General features: G+C 38.2%; 1 protein-coding gene and 1 long non-coding RNA gene across 3 annotated transcripts in view; one reads left to right on the top strand and one right to left on the bottom strand.

The window, feature by feature from the left end:
• The window catches only part of LOC126874029 (pleckstrin homology domain-containing family G member 3), a 99,115-nt gene that overhangs the window by 70,394 nt on the left and 1,388 nt on the right, over positions 1-27,333 (bottom strand). The gene's annotated exons all lie outside the window — the stretch shown is intronic.
• Positions 22,837-24,218, top strand: LOC126874079 (uncharacterized). The gene is made up of 2 exons (XR_007692659.1): positions 22,837-23,381; positions 23,489-24,218. It is a non-coding gene; the product is annotated as an uncharacterized LOC126874079 (long non-coding RNA).

Here is a 27,333-nt window from a genome sequence, read left to right as displayed (position 1 = left end):
GACAAAAACAGGCTACTTTTTGGATCGCTCTTTTGGTTTCTGGGATATAACAAAAGGCTGAGAAAAATAGGATAAATACGTATCCGTTTGGGGAAACGTAACAGATGTTTGTTTGAATTATTTTTAAGACAATATCGCGAAAATTTTACCAGAATCGAATCTCTGAATTATTACTTCCGCGCGCTTTGACACATCCTGTAAAAATCAAGGAAAGGAAAAAAAGAAAAGAGAAGAGGAATTTTACGTGTCAAATATACTAAACGTAGGCAACACCTAACGCTAGACATTGAAGAACCGGAAACCCCCTCTAATCAGAATTCAAACTCCACGCCAGAACAAGCTTACTCGAAACACACCCTTATTTTACATACAACAACCGACTTCCTCATCACCGTCATTATGATCTCATCGTCAAAATTATACGCCATCCTATTATTTAGTATGTTCCGAAAATTATAAATAGCCGGCCTAAACCACCTTCTACAATGACAAACCTGGAAACATCGCGTCAGAATCACCGTAACGTCACGCAACATTGCAGGACTAGTTAATCCTTTTCGACGTCTAAACAGAGATAAATTATACGCGCACTAAATCGTGTCAAACAATCGCAAACAATCGAGTCAGACAATCTCAAACAGTCTCAAACGATCTCAAACGATCGAGTCAAACGATCTCAGTCTCAAACGATCGAGTCAAACGATCTCAAATATTCGAGTCAAACGATCTCAAACAATCGAGTCAAACGGTCTGAAACAGTCTCAAACGATCTCAAACAGTCTCAAACGATCTCAAACAGTCTCAAACGATCTCAAATAATCGAGCCAAACGATCTCAAACAGTCTCAAACGGTCTCAAATAATCGAGCCAAACGATCCCAAACAACATCAAACGATCTATATCAGACAAGAAGATAAACGGCGGAAGATTAGTTTATGTTTGTTTCGCGATCATGGAACCACCGTAATTTAGAATTTAAGCCAGGAAACGATAAAATGAAATTGCGATAACGACGCCTGTTGTAAGCTTCGCTGTTCGACGTTGCACTTTTTCAATGAAATTTTTTTTCGTTGCGCCTTGCATCAGTGTACCTATACAAAAGTCGAAACGTTTAGGCTCGTTCTCATAATGGAAGGGTTCGTAGGAAGAAGAAGGCACTTCCACCCTTTTTGCAGATTTTTCGTTACGTATCCTATTTCATGAGAGAAAATACGATCTTTCATTTGATGTAAAGAGGAATTAGTTGCAAGTAACAAAGCGCAAGCACCCGTACAAGTAAATAAAAATGTTCCACGTGAAAAAGCAAACATTGATAAGAACGAGTAATCTTCCAACCAGCATACGGAAACACCTTAGCATTAAAAGTTGCGAAATATAAAGACGCGTTAAAGCTTGCGGGAACATAGATCGATAAAGATAAGATATTTCTACTAACGAACTGAAACGATGAAAACTCGAAGCTTTGAAGTTCAAAAGCAGCAGACCTTAATCCGAGGTCCTCCAAGACGCCACAAACTCCTCACACACGCAAATTATTATCGCATTGTATAACAATATTATTCGAATAAAAAATATATAAATATTTAGCTGTGCCCTCAGAAAAGATTGTGTTCGCAAGTAGCTGACGAGTGGTTTTAAAATTATACTAAATAATTTAATAATTTGGTGCGATCAAATTTTCGATTAGATTTCAATTTTCATTTTTATTTTGGGTTACCGAAAAATTGGGAGAACGAAAAATTATTTAAAACGGGTCCGTGACAAACGAAAGAGATTAAGAACCGCTGGTTTAAAGCATTCCAAGGTAGTGCAACGTTCCGGAACAAAGTTCATATGTAGATATATATATATATGTGTGTGTGTGTAGAGTATATGGAAAGTATGTAAGGGAAAAATGGTTCGTAGCACTGGTGACAAACTAGAAACGTTTCACGCGGGACAACGCACCCGTGTACGCCCACGCGAACGCATTCGAAACGATTTCAGGCCGGCCACAAAAGACAGACCGCGCGGAACGGGACAAAAGAGTCTGGCGCGAAATCGTTTCGATGCACATACGCGTGCAAGGCACGGTGTGGCGTGGTCTGCTGCCAGACCAAGCTTTGACCGAGTCAGCGCGCTTTCGCGGAATTACGAATTCGGCGCGTGACACGTGCTTTGGGCGCGTTTACAATGGAGCTGCGATAAACGATAAGAGCGCGGCGATGAGAGCGACGCGTGGATAATCATTCGTGCGATTGTTTTATAATAGAAGTATGTGTTGTATAACAGAATTACAAAACGGTTTCGATTAAAAATGTTATTAATGTTATTAATTATTTTACTTTGTAAAATGTAAAACGTTAGAAGCTACGATAATCTTTCTATCGATATAGTATTATACAAAAGTTATTCTTATTATACAGAAATTTTCTTTTGTCACGAGAGAAACGATGAGAGCAAACGTGGCAGGAGTGTAATCGTTTCATAGTGGAAGTACGTGTTATATAACAGAATTATAAAAAGATTTCAGTTAAATGTTCGGTACGACAAAGTTAGTATCGATATAGTATATTTAGTCATTGTTATTATACAGAAGTATGGATTTGAAATTTTCTCTTGTTCGCCGGTGTATCTACACCTAAGACCAACGTTTACATTGCAGAGCTGAGATAAACGATAAGAGCGCAGCGATGAAAGCGAAGCATAGATGAAGATACGTGTAATTGTTTTATAATAGCAGTATGTGTTGTGTAACATTGTTGTTATTATTATTTTACTACGTACTATATATTTATATTTGATATTTGTTATTATCGATATAGTAGGTATTTGTTATTGTTATTATAAGCAAGTATGGATTTCTTATTTTCTTTCGTGACGAGGGAAATGTGGAGAGCGAAACGTAGAAGCAAATACGTGTAATTGTTTTATAGTAGGAGTATGTGTTGTATAACACAATTGTAAAATAATTTCACGTATCTGTTGCTTTCTTCGCTTCGCTCTCATCGTTCTCAGCTCTTATCGTTTATCGCTATTTCGATGTAAACGTGTCCTTAGGTGTATATACACTGGCAGACAAAAAAGAAATCTTAAGTCCATACTTTTGTGCAATAACAATAACTGTATTACCTCAATAGTAACTTTGTTGTACTGAACTTTTTTTTTTTATCTACGATGTAATTATTCTTGATCAGTTATAACGATTTTTTCTGAAACTATGGTGTTTTCTGTGTCGCTTGCTTTTTCAACTTTTCTTTTTCCTACACTGAAGGTACACGGTGAAGCGTATACATTTGAATCCAACAAGAATAATAATAATTGGAATTTTCGAAGCAAGGAGAATTTTTCATGCGCTTTCATTTGATTCATTTTACAAAATTCATTCGTCCTAAAGAAACAATCTCGATCACTATGTTTCACAATGGAATGTAAAAAGTACCAGCTGTCATTGAGCTGGTGAAAAAATGTGCATCACTCGTATGACAAGTTTCAATGAGCATTTCTTTGTTCGGCTGTCCACAAGCACCGTTTGCTATCATGATGATCGCTAATTATCATTATTCAATGTAGTAGAACGCGTGGGAAGCGTGGTAACTAATGCGTGTAAGCGTAAGCTGCTTATGTTTCTCTACGACACCATGAAACAGTAAAACGGGTTGATTTGCATTTTAAATATCGACCGCACGCGCACCTCACATTCAGTACAGCTATACATTATTTGGATTACAAGCTTGAAAATGCAACTTATTCCGCTCTCTGACTCATGTCGTTAACATACTATCCCAGAAAACGTGTACGATTTAGAAAGTTAGGGAATCCCGTTCATTTTTTTGTACAAAAAAAAAGAGAGAGAGAGAGAAAGAAAAAGGAAGAAATATCAAATTTTGTCTGTTCGACGTTGGTATCTCAGAGCGATTGAAATACGTGTTTTCAGCTACATTCGAAAAACCTACGTTGATTTATGAAATGTATTATTCAAGACGAACACGAAACTTGACATTATTTTACATTAATTTTATTTATTAATTCTTGTTGGATTCTTTCGCTCGTTTCCATTCGATTTGTATTTTTCTAACACCGAAACACATTTAATATTTTACTCTTCTAGATCCATATTTTAGATCCAAGATTAAAGAATCAATTCGAACGATCAACATGAGAAAAATACGACCAAGATTCAAATAACGTACGGTACGTAAAGATTCAAGGATCGTCGTAAGCTTGATATCAGTATCCACGATCTGATAGCACAATGATACTAATAAAATTAACGTAAAATACATTTTAGCCAGTCATCATCGATATCCATCGATGAAGTGATCTAATTTCCATTCCAATGACTGTATTAACTTTTAAAGACGCGATCGATTAATTATCGAGTGGTCTCCGCGCGTTTACACGGTCGCATTTATTAACTCGACGCATCGATCCTATCGACAGGTAAATTCGCCCGGGGTCGTAATACGATTGCGTTCTAAATCATTGGCGCGGGTATAATCGCATACTTGATCCGGCTGCTCGGTTTCTGCCGATTGTTCAATTTATTTACCACGGGCCATGGTATTCAATTATCGCGATGCCGTACAATTAACGGAGAAAATGGACGCTTCGAATTATTACCGAGACCCTCGACAGTTAATTGTTCGCGATTCATTGCAGATTTCTGCACGTAACACAATTACTCGACAACGTGCACGCTTTTTGCTCCGATCCACAGCCTTTCCACGAGACACGCTCTGGCGTTCGATGTTTTATAGATTTTATACCGATACATGATTTATTACGACGATTAATAATTTAAATACTGAAGTGAAAAAATTCTTTAGTTCATTAAGACACGATTTATAATACGAATATTATATTGGAAAAGTCTTTCAGTTTATTAAAACTACCGCTAATCGGAATATCGAATTGGAACGTTTCTTTGATTTATTAGGACGATTAATAATTAGAATATTGAATTGGAATATCCCCTTAGCTTATTAAGACCATTGCCAATTCGAATATCAAATTGGAAGATTCCTCTCGTCTATTAGGACGATCAATAATTTGAATATTGTGTTGAAAAATTTCTTTAATATACTACAACGATTAATAATTAGAATATTGAATTAGAATATCCCTTTAGTTTATTAAGACCATTGCCAATTCGAATATCGAATTGGAAGATTCCTTTTGTCTATTAGGACGATTAATAATTTAAATATTGAAGTGGAAAAATTCTTTAGTTTATTAAGACACAATTTCTAATACGAATATTATATTGGAGAGGTCTACCAGTTCATTAAAGCTATTACTAATTCGAATATCGAATTGGAATGTTTCTTTGATTTATTAGGACGATTAATAATTAGAATATTGAATTGGAATACCCCCTTAGCTTATTAAGACGATTACCAATTCGAATATCAAATTGGAAGATTCTTCTCGTCTATTAGGAGGATCAATAATTTGAATATTGTGTTGAAAAATTTCTTTAATATACTACAACGATTAATAATTAGAATATTGAATTAGAATATCCCTTTAGTTTATTAAGACCATTGCCAATTCGAATATCAAATAGGAAGATTCCTCTCGTCTATTAGGACGATTACCAATTTGAAATGAAATGAAAGCTTTAAAGTCGCTTAATTGAAGCACACGTACATCTACAGAAGCAACTTTCATCCGTTTTCAATTATCGCTCTGCTATTTGTACTAATTAATATTAAATACCTTTTTTTCCTTAATTATCTACTAACTATATATGGTTGCACGAGATAAAATCAGAAACTAAAATTAAATTAGAATTTCATTCGAGGCATACCTTACGCGTTTGCAACAATTTAGAGACGTTTAATTGCTTACACACGATGGTGTATACAAAGACGTGCAACGCGTATATTTAATTTCACTTACTTCCTTCTAACATAATGTGATATAATTATCCGCAAATGATATGCTAATGGTAAATGATTCCGTATATGGTAATACGGTAATATCTGCACATAGTTGCCCTAGATAAAAAGAGAAACTAAAATCGAGTGAAAAAGTTTCGTTCCGGCTATACTTTACGTATTTGCAATAATTTAGAAACGCCCAAGTGCTTATACGTGCTAATGTGTATTAATTAGTTCCACGTTTCCTCTCTTCCAATACGATACATAACGTAATACAATTATCTACAAACTGCAAATAGTTGCCTGAGAGAAGATCAGAAGCAAACGATCAGAAAATAAAATTGAAAAGTTTCGTTCGTAATATACGCAACGTGTACGTGTTGGCAATAATTTCGAAATATCGAAATTTATGTACACGGTAGTGTATATCAAACACACCACGGACACGTTCGTTTCATTTGCTTTCTTCCCTTTTCTCAGCCTTGTTTTCTCATTCCGACTGAGTTACGAGCCATTCTTCTCGGTGAAAAACGTTAATAAAATTCGTCGGGACGTTGCCGCGCTCGGTGGCTGATTAAAACGCGTAGTCGCGACGCGTCGACGCGTGCGCGTCTAATGCGCCACCAGACAAAAGTGTCTCGACGCTGGCGATTTACGAGTTCGTTCACACTCTGCTTGCATATTAGGTACGCCACCACCGCCATCTGGCTTCGCTGCAAAAGTAATGCCACTTTTTCATCTGACTGAGAAACCCGGTTTCAAACGGTTCGTACATTGTCGTTAGATGGTGGATTTTTATACGAATTCGTATTTCCATGAGTCTGATTTCAAGCATTGTTTCACACATGAAATATCATCGCACGTGCCGATGTACGATTCACGTTCGACTACAAATTTTAGAGAAATATACGTTTTACGAAAATATTGCCTTGGCAACTAAGTAATTGCGGCTTGTGCCATTACCACCTAATGTCCAAATCCGCAATCACTTAATTGCCAACCATAGACACGCGGTTGCCAAGATGTACCTAACGACTTGCCCGTATTTGCGGTAGTCGAACTACAGTGAAGTTGTCGTTTAATTGCAAGATCGCAGCTGACGATGATTTTTTAAACATATTTCTTTTAATTAAGCATATTTTTTTTAATTGGCATTACTATTTATTCTTATCTAAAATTTGCTGGAAAAAAAAACGAAGAATATTAACGAAACGTATCATTTTTATATTCTTTGACCGTCTTTAGCGTAATCTTCTTTCACGTGGTATTGGTGAAAGCCAAGAGACCGCACTCTGCACATATAAATGCAACTGTTCTCGGTATCGCGTATCTCCTCTACTTGTATATTGTTTTGAAAACGTTGGTTCGCTTATTGCTTGAAATACGATAACGTACGATGCGAAAAGATATAGAACGTAAACAGAAACGTTTAAACTGTATCGTAAAACCTGATACATTTGCTCAACCTACTATACAATTGACTCGATGCGACAGATAGGTACATATGTACAAGCATCACTCGTCTTGCATCAACTCTGCTCGGTTGATAAAAATGATTTTGAAAAATTATCGAAAGAAGATAAGTTGAAGCGAAAATTACCGGATGAAAGAACGTCCTACGGTTACGAAGAAGAAAATCCTACGGTTCTTGTTTAATCTATCGCACGATACGTAAACGACTGCACGTTTAATCGCTGTTCAATTCGAATACGATTCGAAAGAACTAAAAATACAAGGAATCGTTGTTATAGAAAATACAAGCAATCTTCCTGAACAGTAAAACCGTAATACATCGTTCATCAGCGAAGAAGAAGAAACAATTATTTATCCGCAGCTTCAATACACTCGTTGGTGAAGAAACGAATATACGTCGTAATAAGAAAGAAATAATTTCGACGTAACACGAGCGAACCTGGATTATTTATACGACGTGTCAACTTGGGAAGCTTTATTACCGTTTCAAGTAAAAATAAAAAAAAGATAAAAAATACAACGTCATCGTCGAAAAATCAAGCGGATGATGCAACGCACGATTGCAGTCGGTGCGGTAACGTGGTATTTTGAATAGCGTCACGCAAAGTTTGCGGTGACGGCGAAAAATGCGCGCGGCCCGACGTGACGCTTGCACGCGGGGCGCTAACAAATTGCAAAAGGAACAGAGCCAGTTAAAGGCGACGCGTACATTGTATAACGAGCACTGTTCTACATATTCCACGCGTTAGTCATGCATTTGTACTGTCGAGTTGTACGAGCGCAGCTACAAAGATAACGAAACCGATGAGGAACGACAAATCCTGTTCGAATGCCTTCTAGAAATATTTCTCTCGATATACGAGGCTCGTCCAGAAACTGTTACCCGCTTACCTATGCAAGCCATAAGAAACGATTGACTAATACTCGTATTAGGTTGTCCGAAAAGTTCCTTTCGTTTTATAAGGAAGTGGTAGATGCACAACATTTGTTGTTCTATATTGTTTTATCGAATCACGTTTGATGCATTTTATTCTATTACTACAAAATGGAACGTACATAAATCCATAAAATAATATAAAATAAAAAATGTGCATCTATTTCGTTTCATAAGGTGATAATAGATGAACGACAATTTCTGTTTTATATTATTTTATCGAATTAGGTGTGATCCATTTCGTTCTATTTCTATTATTATATTCTATTATATATAAACTAATATAAAACAAAAAACATTGCGCGTCTATCATTACCTTATAAAAGGGAAGATACATTTCGGACAACCTGATACAATACAACATCGCCTAGCTTCCTACATACCTTGCCATAAGTCGTGTCAAATTTTTAAACATTCGTATTTGTCTTTATACATTTACATTTGTAACATCGCCACCGTAGCGTGCGTTTGAGGTGGACAGGCGAGTCGAAAATCCCAGCTCTTCGAACGCTGCAACTCATCATCCAACTACTCTACTCTGCGTTAATAAACTTACGAACGAGTGAATTCTATTTTTCCATTTGGCGACTAGAGGCGCGCGATTCGCGCTCCCTGAAACAATGCGCCAGACGTTCTACTTGCTAGGCAGTCCGCTCCCTTGGGACACGCAGGGAACCAAGCGGACCGACATCGTGACACGCCACCGTCGTGAAAGTTTCAGATCTAAAATAAGACCTGTTAGAGTTCTTCGGTAAACGTAACCGACGGATGCTTCAACGGCTACGACTCGTGGCCGTACTGCCAAAGAAATCTTCCTTCAACCTCCCCCCAGGTGCATCTTCCTGCGCGTTTTCCGTTGACGCGAACGCGCTACCCGTCCAATTGCCCGGTTTCTCGGACGATGCCGCGTGGATCGGCATTCCGTACAACAGTTAGACCGAATCACGGTGCAACGAAGGGAGAGAAGATGGACAAGGTAAGGTAGAAGAAAAAGCGGGCCGGTGTCGTCTGTGGCGATCCCGGCAGGGTCGGTCGACCCACGCTTCTTAAGTCCACAATTGACTGCGCGTGCATCCAATATGGCTGATAAAACCGGATCTCCGCGCGAGGGGTTAAGCTGACTGCTGCCATGTACGCGGCAAACTCGATGCCTAATGTCGTTACTCGTTACGATTCCCTTATATGTAACGCGCCAGGGATTGAGATAAAACTTCGTTTACACTAAAGTGGTGGTCGGGCCACCACGAGAAGACCCGTTTAACCGCGTTGCGTTTCTTCCAACGATCCGCTCGACGATGCCGTTAACGAAGGAAAAATCATCCAACGTGGTCGATCGCGACGTGCAATTAGGCTGATTCGCGAGGTCGCTCACCTTTCCGCTGATTGCTGTCTCGTGCGTGTCTTGGCGCGCAGCTTCCCATTAATATCGAGGCTCGAGTTTCGACACCTGACACAGCGTATCTCAGAGAGGACATGGGACCGGGGAAATTTGCCACGAAAAAGGTGAGAATTCGCTGGCTACGTTCGCACACCAGATTCGCAGCTTTGTAACGCGTTAAACGGTGCGGCACGAGGATTCGCGACGAACATCGACAAATGCGTTTAACGCGCAGTTTTCCCCAGACTCGATATCAGGGTGTTTCGTGGACAGGTGAGTATTACCGTACGACGATCGCTGCGTGGCAGCGTACTTATCGTCGTCGTCATCGTCAACGCGCCCAATACGCGTCTATAAAGCGACGTTTCGTGCACAGCGGAATGGAGGAATTTTCGCGCGAAAACAATATCGCTGTGGCGTATGATTCAACACGTGGGCGAATGGGATTAAAAAAGCCGGTAAGATACGTTTAGATAGGCAGTCGCGTGAACGCATTAAACTCGTAAACATCCTGCGAGCAACGTGCTCTCTCGCTGCTGTTTATTACAGACGAGGAAAAGGATGTGTCCTGATTCCGTTTAGATAGTAATTATCGTTAATTATCATTTCTAGCGTTCTCTTTTTCGCAAAATCGTTCGCCCGTGACTATTTGGCAGACGAGGATGAAAAAGTAGATTATTCAGCATGAGCACGTGTAATTAATTTAATCGTGATTGCAATTATTTATTTAACTCGGGTGGGTGAAGAGGAGGATTTGAGGCGAGTGGAGAAAAATAGGAAAATGGAAAATGGAAAGACAGGAAGGTTTAATTTAAAATACACAGAAAAGAAAGAAACAGAAATTTGATGTAAATTGGAAGAATTGAAAAATTGTATCCAAAATGAATAGGATAGAAACAGCGAAGAATTAAAAAAAATAGAAATTCTAAAGAATTTTTTTTCTGTTTTATCATTTCATGTAACTTTCGTGTAACTTTTATAAAAATTACTTATAAATAAGAGGATGTTCAAATATATTACTCGCCTTTGCTTACCTATAATTACTCATCTTACAGTTTAGATAACACTGACCATTTATACAAATTTTCTGTTGTAATATATATATTATATATACATAACCACTCTTTTTCTCTTCTTTGTTACAAAGTATTCATTTAAAATCGTTATCGCCGAGTATCGTGAAATAAGCACGGGTTTTTCATGCGCTAAATAAAGTTAATTTTGAAACAAACAGGATGCTAGGATATTCCGCGTGATATCCAATCGAGATTCCTATCGAATTCAATTAAAAACGCGGCGAGGGATGGAAAACGATCAACTTCGTAATTATAGTGCAGAGAAATCACTTTACGCGGCAGTTGTTGATCGTTTAACATTGACTGCCATACCGAAATCACATGTTTCGTTCAGAACGTCACGGGAGTATTTTCATTATTCAAAGCATATAATGGCAAAATAATAATAAATTGACGATGTAAGAGAATGTTCTTCCTCAATGCAATATTTATCTTATTGGTGGTCACGGCTGACCTCCGTGACGCCATGTTAACAGTTGATAGCGACATATTATAACAAGGTTTTATAACAATGGTCAACGGTCAACGGTCAACAACGGTCAAGAGTCAACGGTCAACGGTCAACGGTCAACAACGGTCAACGGTCAACAACGGTAAACGGTCAACAACGGTCAACGGTCAACAACGATCAACGGTCAACGGTCAACAACGGTCAACGGTCAATGGTCAACGGTCAACGGTCAACAACGGTCAACGGTCAACGGACAACGGTCAACAACGGTTAACGGTCAACGGTCAACGGTCAACAACGGTCAACGGTCAACAACGGTCAACGGTCAACAGTCAATGTTCAACGGTCAATGGTCAACGGTCAATGGTCAACGGTCAACGGTCAACGGTCAACGGTCAACAACGGTCAACGGTCAACGGTCAACGGACAACAGTCAACGGTCAACGGTCAACGGTCAACAACGGTCAACGGTCAACAACGGTCAACGGTCAACGGACAATGGTTAACGGTCAACGGTCAACGGTCAACGGTCAACAACGGTCAACGGTCAATGGTCAACGGTCAACGGTCAACAACGGTCAACGGTCAATGGTCAACGGTCAACGGTCAACAACGGACAACGGTCAACGGTCAACGGTCAACGGTCAACAACGGTCAACGGTCAATGGTCAACGGTCAACGGTCAACGGTCAACGGTCAACAACGGTCAACGGTCAACGGTCAACGGTCAACGGTCAACGGTCAACGGTCAACGGTCAAAGCTCAACGGTCAACGGACAACGGACAACGGAAAACGGTCAACAACGGTCAACGGTCAACGGTCAACGGACAACGGACAACGGACAACGGACAACGGTCAACAATGGTCAACGGTCAACGGTCAACGGTCAACGGTCAACGGACAACGGACAACGGACAGCGGACAACGGTCAACAACGGTCAACAACGGTCAACGGTCAACGGTCAACAACGGTCAACGGTCAACAACGGTCAACGGTCAACGGTCAACGGACAGCGGACAACGGGCAACAACGGTCAACGGTCAACGGTCAACAACGGTCAACGGTCAACGGTCAACGGTCAACGGTCAACGGTCAACAACGGTCAACGGTCAACGGTCAACAACGGTCAACGGTCAACGGTCAACAACGGTCAACGGTCAACGGTCAACAACGGACAACGGTCAACGGTCAACAACGGTCAACGGTCAACGGTCAACAACGGTCAACGGTCAACAACGGTCAACGGTCAACAACGGTCAACGGTCAACGGTCAACGGACAACGGACAACGGACAACGGACAACGGTCAACAATGGTCAACGGTCAACGGTCAACAACGGTCAACGGTCAATGGTCAACGGTCAACGGACAACGGACAACGGACAACGGTCAACAATGGTCAACGGTCAACGGTCAACGGTCAATGGTCAACGGACAACGGACAACGGACAGCGGACAACGGACAGCGGACAACGGTCAACAATGGCCAACGGTCAACGGTCAACAACGGTCAACGGTCAATGGCCAACGGTCAACGGTCAACAACGGTCAACGGTCAATGGTCAACGGTCAACGGTCAACGGTCAACGGTCAAAGGTCAACAACGGTCAGCGGTCAACAACGGTCAACGGTCAACGGTCAACAACGGTCAACGGTCAACGGTCAGCGGTCAACGGTCAACGGTCAACGGTCAATGGCCAACGGTCAACGGTCAACAACGGTCAACGGTCAATGGTCAACGGTCAGCGGTCAACAACGGTCAGCGGTCAACAACGGTCAGCGGTCAACAACGGTCAGCGGTCAACAACGGTCAGCGGTCAACAACGGTCAGCGGTCAACAACGGTCAACGGTCAACGGTCAACAACGGTCAACGGTCAATGGTCAACGGTCAACGGACAACGGTCAACAACGGTCAACGGTCAACGGTCAACGGTGAACAACGGTCAACGGTCAACGGTCAACAACGGTCAACGGTCAACAACGGTCAACGGTCAACGGTCAACGGTCAATGGTCAACGGTCAACGGTCAACGGTCAACAACGGTCAACGGTCAACGGTCAACAACGGTCAACGGTCAACGGTCAACGGTCAACGGTCAACAACGGACAACGGTCAACGGTCAACAACGGTCAACGGTCAACGGTCAACAACGGTCAACGGTCAACAACGGTCAACGGTCAACAACGGTCAACGGTCAACGGTCAACAACGGTCAACGGTCAACGGTCAACAACGGTCAACGGTCAACGGTCAGCGGTCAACGGTCAACGGTCAACAATCAACAATCAACAGTCAACAGTCAACAGTCAACAGTCAACAATCAACAGTCAACAGTCAACAGTCAACAGTCAACAATCAACAATCAACAGTCAACAGTCAACAATCAACGAAGCCGTCTGAAGGTTCTGTCGTCGAGTACCGCCACAGATGCAAGATTTGTTGTCATTTTTTTTTTATTCATGTTCTAATAAAAATGTTTAATTGTTCAATGAGCCATTTTTTATTTCAAAGTATCTTCTATTTATCGGTTATATTCAATGCCCTAACTATCAATTTTCATACAATTTTTACAATTGTAAAAAGTTGAAGCGCTCCCGTCACCAATGACCACCGTGACGTCACAGGAGAACCGTGGTGGGTCATATATGACCAACGTGGCAATCAAAGTGTTAAAGGGTTTAAGAGGGTCTTATCGATCGCACGGAAACTTTGTTCTTCGTTGCTTGTATTGTTCCGCGCTCGCTTATAGCTCTCGCGTGTGCATTATTTTATGTAACCAAGATTTCTATACTGAAATCCAATACGTTGATTATAATAAATAGACTGTGTGGAACTGTCGGCGCTATAATGTGATCCAAAAGCAGTTATCCCTTTCTGTAGTTTAATCGAGCGACTGTATTTGGAAAAAATTAGAATAATCTTCGGATCACTTAAAAATTTGTTTCTCTGCTTTGGAAGAAATTTATTCGTAATACTTGGCAAGCTTCCATTAAATTCACAATTCACATTTTTCTCTATTTGATAATTATAGTTGGTATAATTTACACGAAGCTGTAGGAATTTGTATCGTAGTTTAGAACTCGCGTTCCTTTTTTTTTATTACGTTTATTAACATGGACAATGATAATGAAAGCGAAGCAGAGTTTCAGAATAATTAAAAGAAAATTTCAATTGTCGGTAAATATCGTAATGCTCGTGGTATAAATATCGCTGCAACTAATCCAAGTAACAAAGTTGTAAGAGAGAACAGAATTTGTGGATTTATTTAAGAAAAGTCCCAATTGCTAATCGTCAGCCAATAACAAATATTTTAATAATTATCTCTTAAGATAACTTGTAACAAAATAGGGCTGCAATAATTATTTTGATAATAATTATAATACAAATGTTTCAGAATTATTTAACAATCTCTATCTCCCAACTTGGGTAATGAGACAAAATTTGCGAAATTACTTTTAAGAAAATCACAATTATCAACTACTACGAGCATAGAATTACTAATTATCCAAATTATTATTATACCAGCTAATCAAAATGCTTCAAGAATTCAATCCGATTTGAATTAAAAAAACATCTAATTAGATACTAAGCTGATTTAATCCAATTTCTAACACACAATTTACTAATAAATGACAATAGCTAAATAAATAACGACCAAACTAGTAAATCACGAATTACTGGAAAAACGAAAATCTATGGATTACCCGTCTCGAAAATCGCCAATTAAATTACCAATTAAACGTCTGTCTACCAAGAAACAATTACAACTCAATCGATGCCAATCTCAAACAGGTATATACCCACGCAACATTTCCACGAGTGAATTGGCTGATCGCAGTGAAAGTTTGCTATTCCAAGATTCGACGATTAATGCCGGGTTCGCGTAAGAAGAAAAGCAGGAAAAAAAAGAAAAAAAAACAGGAAAAACACAACTGTTGAGGTTATTCGATGTGTAAACAGAGAAAACTCGTGGATAAATTGTAAGCCAGAAAATATATTTAAATAGAAGCGTAATTACAAGTAAGAATACAATGTGAGCTGGTCCAAATCCTAGCTGTGTTACCCAATAACTGAAAACCCCGAAGCCAACGTCGCCTGTCTACTGTTTATGGTCTGACTTCGTCGCAGTCTTTTGTCTACGCGCTGTCGATGGCTTCAGTGTTTGAGAAAACTAAAAAGACCACATGTAGAGTTTTCTTAGAAGTGGTAACCACTTCAACAACAACGAAACTCGAGAGAACGAACGTTTGAAAATCCGTAAGGGCGGCTATGGAAACCAGCCGCAGTTTTGCAATTTTTTTTCTTTCTACATTGCATACTTTATAACGTAAAACGTTTTTTTTTTTTTTTTTTTTTTTTTTTTTTTTTTTTTTTTTTTTTTTTTTTTTTTTTTTTTTTTGTCGTCCAGTATCGAGTATCCAACTCTCGCCCAGTACAGACCAAATATTTTCTATCTGTAAGTTCGATTTGTTGGCAACTACAGTGGATTGGAAATTGGATTAGACGATCGTCTGATCTTTCTGCTATCCTTTCCCGCGGTACGATGTCTGAAATTCGGAAACAGGAGAAGAATGCAGCTTTGAAACTGCTACTGTAAAATAAAATGATTCAGAGACAGGCCGCTCCGAGGTTCCCAATATTCCGAAAACGACGAACGTGAAGGCTGGCCGCACGATCGAGACCAACGCACAGACTGAGAGAATATCAACTACGTTACCGCTGAAATAACAGAAATAGAAATACAATTTGAAGGAAAACGTGAATTCCAGCGTCGAAATATTGAAATATCTTTTTTTCTAACGTTATCGATCACTTAAACCAGAAAATCTACTAATCGGATAATCAGTCGGTACCGGACAATTTTCCCTTTCCATTACAAACTATGACATTCTTATAGATTCTTATTATCAAATTTCAGAAAACGAAAATTCATGTTTCTCAATACTGATTTTTACCGACTGTAGCACGAGATATGAGAAAAATACTAGCAGCGGTCGGTACTGCGCGACTTTCCCTGCGCGAAGCAGCTCACTAAAATTTCTCGCCGGTCGACCCGCCTGTAGTCGCCCTAAGACAGTCGACCCGTTCTCAAGATCCATATGCAATCCCAGGCCTGGCGATACGTGAGACAGCGTCGAGGGCAACGCCGTTCTCCTTTGCAGTTTCTGCACGTGCAACCACGGAGACCTGGTGTCGGGAAATCAAGTTCAATGGCGTCTCGGACGCGCACCGATCCCCAGTCCGCATACGAGCACGTTTTCGTGAACGCGGCGACGCATCTATTCCGAGGGACTCAAAGTTCAACAGGACTCGGTCCGTTTCTTACTGTTTGATCGAGTAGCGAATCGAAAATTAAACGCAACCGAGAGAATATGATATAGTATGATATAAATAGCAGTATAGATAAAGAGATGTTTGTTTTATTTTATATATTTTATTTGCAAGTTCGATATAAGATGGTAATTGTACTATGAAAAGTTTTATCTTTTTGTTGTTTCGTAATATGAAATTCAGAGCCACGTTTCTTATACATTGAGACACTGCGAATGCAAAGTTCGTAGCTGCTATTTCGAAAGATGTACGTTCGATTGAACGTTATTACGAATAATGTTACGATAGCGAAGGTGGTAGAGTGGTAGGTTCGCTGGAATTACTCTGTCACGAGTTCGAATCCCTCATCATCGAAGAGTTTTTTTCTATACTTTGAAACGCTACGGGAATATAAGAAAAACTAGGCTTTAGATTCATAGAATCCTTTTCAAATGCGATAGCATTGGAGAAAATGAGTTTTCACTTTCTCCCTGTTTCATCTCATGTCCACAACTTTGAAGCACACTTTCCATGGAAACACTGACACTTGGTATTTTGTAAAGTATACAATTATAGAATTTGTAATAATATCGCAGAAATGACAGTTTTCTGCCACCGTTCCACTGTATTTGGAGGTTAATTTGATCAAATCTCTTGTATCTGTAACAACGCACACTCTTAAAGCAAATTATCCTCAAGTTTCTTACTATTTTAATGGTTTTAGCGTATATCTCATAAAAGGTAGCCTTAAGTTCAAGGACCAACTGTCGAATGCACAAGCAGTATCGCGAAAAATAGTTATTTCCGCTTAACCGTCCTTTATTTTAAGGTTAGTTCGAGCAATGGAAACTGGTTTTATATTTATGACTAGGCGCAATGAAAACTGGTCTTGTATATTTGTAGCTAGGCATAATGAAAACTGGTCTTGTATTGAAGGATCAATAATCGATTATTGTCGTGTCGATCGTTACTGTTCAATAACGATGTTTGATCGATTTGAAACGTTGATTGATTATTTACCAAAGAGATATTCTAAATTTGAGCAACGAGTGTTAGGCGAGACACCCTGTATATAGAAGCATCCCATAGAAACGCAATACAGGTGCCTCATTAAGGGTTCGAATAACCCTTTGCTGATAGAGGGTAAACCTCGCGTCTCCTTCCATGGAATATTCATATGTAAGGCTTCCGAACTTTAACACGTGCTTGTGTTGTAGTACGCCGCGCGTAACGAGATCCAATTATCAGCATACCGAACTTAATTCTCAATTCCCTAACAAGACGCGGTGGGAAAACCTCATCGCTGGTCGCACATCGCAGAAAGAAAATTACTATAGAAATTGGAAAATCGAAGAGAGGAATGTTACTGCAAAAAGTTACAGAATTGAACAGGGGAATGTTGTTACAAAAGTAACTAAATTGGAGAGAAGCATGTTATTACAAAAATGACTAAATTGGAGAGAAGCATGTTACTACAAAGATTACTAAATTGTAGACCATTAGGAAAAATTGAAAATATAGAGGCTTACTGAAACAGTGGTACAACGAACATCGTGTTGTCCACGTTGAAGACGATAAAGTTACTAGAAAATTTTTCTATACGTGTTACGATCGAACGTCAGATAGACTTGTGCAAATTTATATTTCTACGAGACCAATTAAAGTAATGAAACTAACGAGGCATTTATCTCAGACGCTATTATAAAAATTATTAAAAGGTGTAACAATTATGATAAATATAATACTATTACCAACACCATAGAGAGTACGATACTTTAGATATTTCGAATGTTATATATACTTTCAAATATTATGTTCGTTCTATGTGCGTTTGTACAATTTTAAATTCCCTATGTAAGTGCATAACCATTCTACCAACCATCATAAACATCCCCAGTCTAATCACAAATCTGAAAAATCTATCAAGTGACCAACTCGATATCGATCAATCAAGAAAAATTCCCTATGTCCAAACTGCTGCTGTAACATTCGTTTTATGTAGATATCCGTCAGGAAGACGGACAAACGAGACTGTCACGTCAGCTTCCTTCCACCATAACCTTATTGCCACACAAATACCCATCGTCCTCCGCTCTATGTGTCGCCCACTTGTTCCCACATCGCGCGATACAGGTTGTCTGTTCCGTGTGAGCTCTATCCAGCAGATCTCTCTGTTTAACCTTGTTGCGAATATTTTTCAAGAGAATCCTATAGCCAATTTTCATAACTATAAAATTATGAAAATGCACTATACGTACTATAGCAAGGACATCGAAATTTTGTTAGTCCCGTAATAAACAGAAGTGAATTTTTATGCGTTCATAAAAAATCTGCAGCATTTAATTAAAAATTAATATCGAAAAATGTGGAAAATATGAATATTAGAAATAATAAAAAATACTATTCATGAAAATACATCATTTTTGTCCAAGAATCCACAATCTAGTCGCGAGACTCGAAGACCTAAGAAACGATCGTTATTGGTTTCTCGTTTCAGCTTTATTCTAAAAATGTTCTCCGGTTGTATAACCCCGTTGTTGAATGGAGACAGAGACGAGATTAAAACATAGGGAATTTAGATTAAGAGGAGCGCAGCAAGGCTAACCGAATTTGTCCAACGAAACTGTACACACGGTGCTATACAAACTATGACGAGAAATAGGTACACTTAATCCCGCGCGTGTGACAAGATCTATGAAAGAGCTCTTTCTAAACACGATGCAGTAAAGGCGTAATTCCTAAGCTGCGTATCCAGGTGACTCATTTTACAAGTATGGATGAAACCTATGTACGTAAAAGCGAGATTAAATTCGAATTTTTACGCGGAGATAATAGAGCAGAAAGATAGAAATTTTTAAGATGCAGAGATAGTGTGACTGTAATGGTTGAAAATATGCCGCAAAGTTATATGTTTAGTTTCGTCCTTGAAATATTGTGGGTCACCAAAATTGAATGTACCGTAGCAATGTAAAAGTGATAAAATATCGTGGAGAATTTTTCTAACGTTAATCGTAATGCAATAACGTAGAATCAATGAAATTGAACTCGCTATTGTCGATATATAATTAACAAAATCACCACTGAGTATACTGTAATTTATAAAAAATCAATAGAATGTAGAAAAGCAACAAGATATAGTTCTAAAAATATACTAACGTTAACGATGAAAATTGAACTCGCTGTAGTCAACAGACGATTAATAATATCACCACTAGCATATACCAGCTTATACAAGATTAATAAGATTAATGAAAGTAACAAGATGTTACTCTAAATTGTTTTAGCGTTAACGATCATCCAGAAGTGAACCATCAAGATTCAGCTCGCTATAGTCGACGAACGATTGGGAAAATCACCGTTGAATACACTGTAGTTGATAAAAAAAATTAATACAATCGACAAAAGCAACCAAACGTTATCGAAAATTATTGCAACGTTAACGATAACCCAAAGATGGGCCATCAAAATTGAGCCCGCTGTAGTCGACGTACGATTAACGAAATCACTAAATTCAACAATAACAGAATCTTAGTTAAAATTTGTGCAGCATAAAAGATACGCAATACACGCATTATCTGAAATACAATGTGAATCAGCCTGTATACAATAAAGAAAGGATAAATCGTATTGCTTAAGCCGCGGTTACAAATGAGCCCGCAATAAGCATTAGAGATAATATTCCCTCTTATCTTCATCTGCTTCGAAACGCAGGATTAATGGAGGTGATGTGAATCAGCCTGTAGATGCACCTATGAGTCTATATATTCGCGGCGCAGGCACTTGGCGTTACAAATGCAGCCGGAGGAGCATGACACGCCCACGCTTTACTAAGCCCACACGAGGACAGGGCCGTAGGTATTGTGACCCAGGTGTCACATGGTGGAATGTTATTTGTCAACGGGACGATCCACCAGGAATGTTAACGGATCGAGAAAATGCCTATTTTCATAGTGGATCATGATCTGTGTTAAAAGGATAGTTTTATTTACGCTTATTGTTATTATCGTTATTATGAACACGTACGCGATTAATACAACGCAAAGTACATACCCGTGGCATTCGAACGTAAGAAAATGAAGGAAAGAATAAGCCTGAGTTCGCCAATTCCGTAAAACGCTAACAAAACCATGTCAAAAGTAACGGTGAAGAAGAAAAGAAGTAGAAAAGAACACGATACACGAGTTTCGTGATTTAATAACAAAATTGGAACGAGATACGATTGTGGTGTAAGTAGTAGTAGTAGTAGTAGTAGTAGTAGTAGTAGTAGTAGTAGTAGTAGTAGTAGTAGTAATAGTAGTAGTAGTAGTAGTAGTAGTAGTAGTAGTAGTAGTAGTAGTAATCGTAGTAGTAGTAGTAGTAGTAGTAGTAGTAGTAGTAGTAGTAGTAATAGTAGTAGTAGGGATATTTGTAGTATGTACACGATGTAGTAAAATTTCCAAGAAATGTATACACATACGTAGAGGTTAGGAGACATTCGTTGGAAACATTGCCTTAATGAAAAATTAATATACCGCGTGAATAGTATTGTCAAATATATATTTACGTATTAAGAAAATGAAAAGTAGGTAAAACGTAGTGGAAACTGCAGATTACGTGAAAATAGCTGGCTCGGACAGAAGATAGAGAAGAGAAATCAAAATAAAGGAATTTCAGATTTACTGAAAACGCGAAACTTAGAAAACAGTATAACATTTACACGTAGGATGAAAAATCAACTATTGTACCCTTTAAAAAATAAAAATAAAAAAAGAAAAGAAATAGGACAAATTTACTCTATCCGTTAATACGACAGAAACAGGTAAAAGAAATATTATGGAAACCGCTTTAACGATGCCAAGCGACGATGCTTCGTTTATTCGGTCGAATTTTAAGCAGTTCCGGGGCTAGTCTGGTCCTATAAAAATCCAGACGGAACCAGAGAGTCGGTTGCTCGATTTTTGGGCGTGCACGAGAACGGGAATACATGTGACACAGGCGCACACATTTTGTGTACGAGCGCGGATACAGACGCTAGTATACACTGCCGCTCAAAAATATACAGCCACTTACTAACTTTCATCCAAATATAAAGGTATATAATTACGATAGTTATATAATATAAGGTAATATAGTTGGAAAATTACAGGCAGGAACACTCGGCGCGGTTTTATCCTTTATTAAGGCTATCGTAGAATATTACGACGTGATAAAATTTGTTTTTGAAAGTTAATATGCAATAAAATGCTCGAGACATTTATAAGCGTCAAACACTACGGAGCTGTTCTTTTTGCTTTAAGGAGCTCATTATACGCGGCTCGCCTGATTGTCAAGCTTCAGATAAGATAAGGAAGGATATTCCAAATTGACTGAGAAACCATCCTGATCGATAATAGCGACGATATTTAAAACCGTTTCATACGTCGACGGAACATATATTTAATGCAAATAAACGATTTAGAAAAAAAAGATAAACGAACCAACAAAAAAAAAAAGAAAAAATTTCATAGAACGAGGAGATACTAATCTCAGTACATGTAACAAGTAAATACATATCGCATTTGATCGGTAAACTCCTAATTCTTCCTTGACTATTTTTTTTAAATAACCCCCATTATTTCACTTGAAAAGTACTACAAAAGACAGTCAATGGATCCCAATTAAATTAAACAATTTTTGCGCCAATTATATCAAATGAATAATATCGCTCATCTAGAAAAGCAAAAAGTGAAAAGAAGTATCGCGAAACATAATATACGTTTAAACCCGACAATTTAAAACAATCGGGCGTGACTCGACGTAGGGCTTTTCAAACGGCTCATTCATACGCGCTTAGTAAGAAAATTAAAAGCTTCGTTATGTTGTTAATAAAAATCGACGAAATTACACGCGCTATATTCGCGAACAAGTAACGCGGATTTGGATAATTTGGATTTATAGGAAATTCGCAAGCTGCACAGAATCCGCGTAATACGAGACGTTCGCGGAATATCCAAACTACAGCGGTCTCTCTGCGATACCTGCCAGATAATACAATTTCCTCCAGACGTTCTACTTTTTCTCGTTATATGCCGAAAAATAGGAATTTGCAGAAAAATCCGCAGTCTACTTATGAGCGTCAGTGTACACGTAAGCGAATCGAAGAAAGCGACGACGCTCTCTAAGCTACATCCGGCAGAGCAGCAGTTTTTTGTGCACCGCGTCGCATCCTTAAGTTCGCCACACTTGTTTCGCTAGTAGCAGCGTCCTCTTCGTGACTATGGCGCGCGAGCGTGGAAGCGCGCGCGCGCGCGTGCGCGCAGGTCAGCGCAACAACGAGGCGCGCTTCGCCGTAGCGTGCAACTGAAAATCAGAAATTTCCGCGCGCTGATAGATCACAGAGTCGACGAGCTACTCTCATCTTGCGCCGCCCCTCTACCAGTGATCGTGAGATCGTCTACGATTTACGGAATAGTCGAAAGAAGCAGCAGATACTGTCAACGTCTGAAAGTTTTCAGCGTCACTGCGGCTTGTCGATAAATATTAACGAATAAATAATATGGAAACACATCAACGAACCGCATGTTTCTCATAATTTAACGTTAATAGTTTAACGTTCGTTGGCGATACGTTCGGTTTCGAGTTAGCGTTCGCTCGAACAGAAAACTCGTGTTACTGTTATTTCAGCATTGTGAATGAAGAAACCAAGGGAGGACAGAATAAAGTAAAGGCAGTGGCTTATAAGAAGAGATACATTTTCGCCTACGAAATTCGCTGCGGAAGATTTTCACGATGAACGTTGAAGATCTGGAAATACCGTCAATATACAGTGAACGTCTGAGCATCCTCTTGGATTTTAAACTCTCAGTATGGCTATTAGATGAGTATTAGTACAATTAGGGAGAAGAAATAAGCGAATTGATAATGGAAATATCATAGGTAGGAATAAAATTGCGTGAAATTCGGTCTGTTTATGCAAAATCGTAAATATTAATTGCAACTGGATTCGATAATTTCGTTTATTTGATTTAATTCGATGTTGTTAGCCCAACAAGGTTTGAAGAGATCTGTCTATCCTTTTCCTATGTGTTTTTTACCTTGAAGACTTTTGTTACTTTTGCGGAAACTGGAATATTAAATAAAATGAAATGTTAGTTGAGCAGTGTGGAAGAAGATGAAGGAGGGAAAGAGAAGGAGCAAAGCGATATTTATTGTCGGTTTTTACAAGTAGAAAGTAAGCAAAGTTGATTATCGCTCTGTTTCTTTTAGGGAAATCCTTAATTGGTATCGATATACCTTTTTCCCAATAGTTTCTCTCTTATCCGGCTAGCGATGTAACTCGCGCAATAACATACACGCTATTGGCACGCGATTTTATCAACACAGTGAAAAACAGGCGAAACGAAGAAGAAGAAACTACGGGTTACGCTAAGATAACTGGCCGAAACAGAAGCAGAATCGGAACAAAGTTAAATTTACAAAAATGTAATTTGAATCTAAATTTCCATTTATGGGATATTGTATTTCCCAATACAATCATAAAAAGTGCACAATATCGTTTACCATCTTCGTTCCAACGTCTCGCACCAACTTCTATTTCTTGGTGTTCCCTGATTATTTTAACGATATACGTATAATTTATAATCTTGCGAAGATTACAAAAGAATCGATTGTGAGAATTTCCTGGTCTAATTGACTACGTAGAATTACTTTAACGTAGTCCCAACATTGTCACGTCAATCGACTACGCTAAATAAAATTATAGATTTTAGATAATTTTAACCGTGATTTTTCATATTTGCTATTCCTAGTGTTTCGAAATCTTACATGAAAATAAGATGTGAATCATTTTCTATTTTAAAAACTTTCTATTTCGACGCTTCCTTCGATCCAACCGAGAAAAAAATTACAACAGAAACCTGTTATCTTTGCGATACGATATCGATGACCATTGTAATATTTCTTAGGAAATTTCAGAATGCAAACTAAAATATTTCATAATGTGTGCGATGAGAAATATGTGCCTTGATGTCTCTGGGTTTTCAACTCAAAGGTATACCTTCTTTTATTTTTAACTTACGGAAACCATAATTTCATTAGAAATTGATGTTTAAATCGATCAACATTGAAAATGATATTTTCTCGCTGAACTAGTTCTCTTGCGCAATAAAATGGATGTGATATTGTAATTTTTATCTTGTTCGTGTTAATGAGAACGCCGTCATCTTGAGAGCACACGCGCGGTTGAGAACCATTGATAATTTTATCGAACCAATACTTGCCAATGTACTCGTTGCGATTGATAGTATCGATGTTCGCAATAGCTGTTATCAATCTCGCGTACACTTCTTTGATTTTACAGTTCCAGGAATACAATTCTCTGTTTACATTTTTCTTCGCGATTTTTTATACAAATTTACAAAGACCGTAGACAAGGATGGATTACACTTTTCAATTGGTGCGAGAAAAAATGAAATATTAAATTTGATACACGTTGGAAAAAACGTAGTTTGCACTAATTGTATACTAATCGTGCGAATTAATTCATCCATAGGTATCGCTAATTTGAAGCATTATGCTGACAGAAAATAGAGAAGCAAATTCCAATCTGTCCACAGTACTGAAAACTGCAACGAAAGAGTTCGAAATTCCGAGAAGTAAGCAATTTTTGCCTCACCAACAACGTATGCTAAGATAAAAAATAATTTGAAAAGCATATAATTAAATACACGCGTATGCTATGATTCCAACAAATGATAACGTAGAATACTTGTGTATCTACCATATTGTTACTTTTTCCTGAAAAATTATTTCATATCTCATGTTATCTGTTACTCTACTGCTCTTAAACCTCAATTACAAAGATAATCTTTTTAATTATCCTGTTCGAAATTTTTATGCTGTAATCATTGACTGATTAAAGTCTTTGAGGCTTGGGACTATCGACCTAACAAAGGAGAAAATAATCTGAAACTAGAAAAATGGCGAAGGGAGAAGAACTTAAAATGAAATAAAGAGCCTGCTATAATCCCTGTCTGACAATAATAAAAATATTCTAACCTAACCTCTATATTGTCAAACTGACTGACTACACAAATCCATTTGGTCCAAATAAAAGCATAGACTCAATTTCGATTGCTGTTCTTCGTATTTAATATTCCTGAAATCTTATATAAAAATCTCACATAAAAATAAAAAAAATATTCCGACCTCAACATTGCAAAGTTGATTTAGTAATTAAAGTTATAAAGTTCTACCGACTAGTATTTGATATGTCAACAGGTTAGTTTGATATATGGACATAAGTTAGTTTGATATATCAACGTAGGTTACTCTCTTTCTTACATCAATAAATCACGTTAAATTTACTTTAAACTTGTCTAGGTTAGGTCAGAAGTTAGTTAAAAATTATTTCTATCTCCATTTTTATATCCACAGTTTTTGGCTTGTTGTTCATTTTATGTTGATATATGAAATAAGCACCGTCTTATCTATGATTCCTCATATTTTAATGTTCTTAAATTCGATTCGTCGAACATAACGATTTAAACCATCATTTCTTTTTTCTGTTTTCAACAGTTCGTCTGGTATCGCGTTACCCTCGTCAAGACAACCAACGAGGCGAATTATCCACTCGAAAGAGGACGCGCGATTGCATTAGAGACAATAAACACGCGACGATCGTTTACAAGCGGTCATGATTGGCGGTTTCTTTTTGCTACCGTTCGTGAATTATTACTGACACGAAACGCAATATCATTTCGCGCCTTACTTTATACCAAATTTAACCTAAACCCTCTATATCCAATGTAGGACAAATAATTTTATTTAAATTTCAGTCTTTCGTAAACAAATATTTCAAATATTTCACGTGGAAACCTATTAGATATTGTAATAGAAATATTAATAAGTAGCTGTGAATTTTCTTGGATTTTTTTGAAAGCCTGAGATAGGTTAGAAACACGATCTGAATCCTAAACGTTCCATGTTGCACATGGTGTTAGCAAAAAGAAAAGCTTGCACACGGAGGGTTAAAATGCTATTTTCCTCTTAGTAAAGCCCACGTTTTACTTGCATTGTTTATCGTTTCGTAACAACGTCCACGTACAAGCAAATAATAACCACGCACATGCCAGCGATAAAGAACCGGCGCGCAGCTAACGTCAAACTTCAAACTACATTGTAGAAACCTGAAAACTGTTACTCATCGACAAACTTAAGGAACGATATCGAAGCCATAGAATTAAAAGAACACGATCATCCATATTCTCTATTGTTTTATGTCAACTTAAAACGTATATATCTCTACAATCTATCAAAGTACATATATTGGCGTCACTATAGTCAGATATCAGACATCATCACACATCAAACACAGATAAAACACAGTACACACGCGTATACACAGATTATGTACCTATATATACATTTGTATAATATATATAGCTCTGAAAACATGTGCGCTGGTGATTATGAATGTAGTCTAGTCTATATATTGTTGGAAATGTTTAACTTTTACGTTTAAATATAAAATGTATCTTTTTGTTATGGAACAAAATATTTTATAAAATACTGATCTTTGTATTTTGAATCTTTCCCGTGAATATAAATTTTGTAAGTAACTTGTAAGAAATCTCAAATATCTCAGACTATTTTCAAAATCAATGATGTATCTTATACGTGACTTACAAAAACAGAATCAAAAGAATTTTATTTACGAAAATGAATTGGGAAGAACCATATTCATTATTCATTTTATAATTGCAGTTGAATACAACAAATCTTCGTGAATCATTTTAATATTCTTCTTTCTCTGAACTATTACCTGATAACACATACCAGAATAATAATTACTTCCTATTTAACAAATCATAAATTTACCAGGGAAAGA

Source organism: Bombus huntii, chromosome 15 (genome assembly GCF_024542735.1).
Source record: "Bombus huntii isolate Logan2020A chromosome 15, iyBomHunt1.1, whole genome shotgun sequence".
Classification (NCBI taxonomy): Eukaryota; Metazoa; Arthropoda; class Insecta; order Hymenoptera; family Apidae; genus Bombus; species Bombus huntii.
The sequence above is the reverse complement of the archived record's forward strand: the minus strand, read 5'-3'. Positions and strand labels throughout refer to the sequence as shown.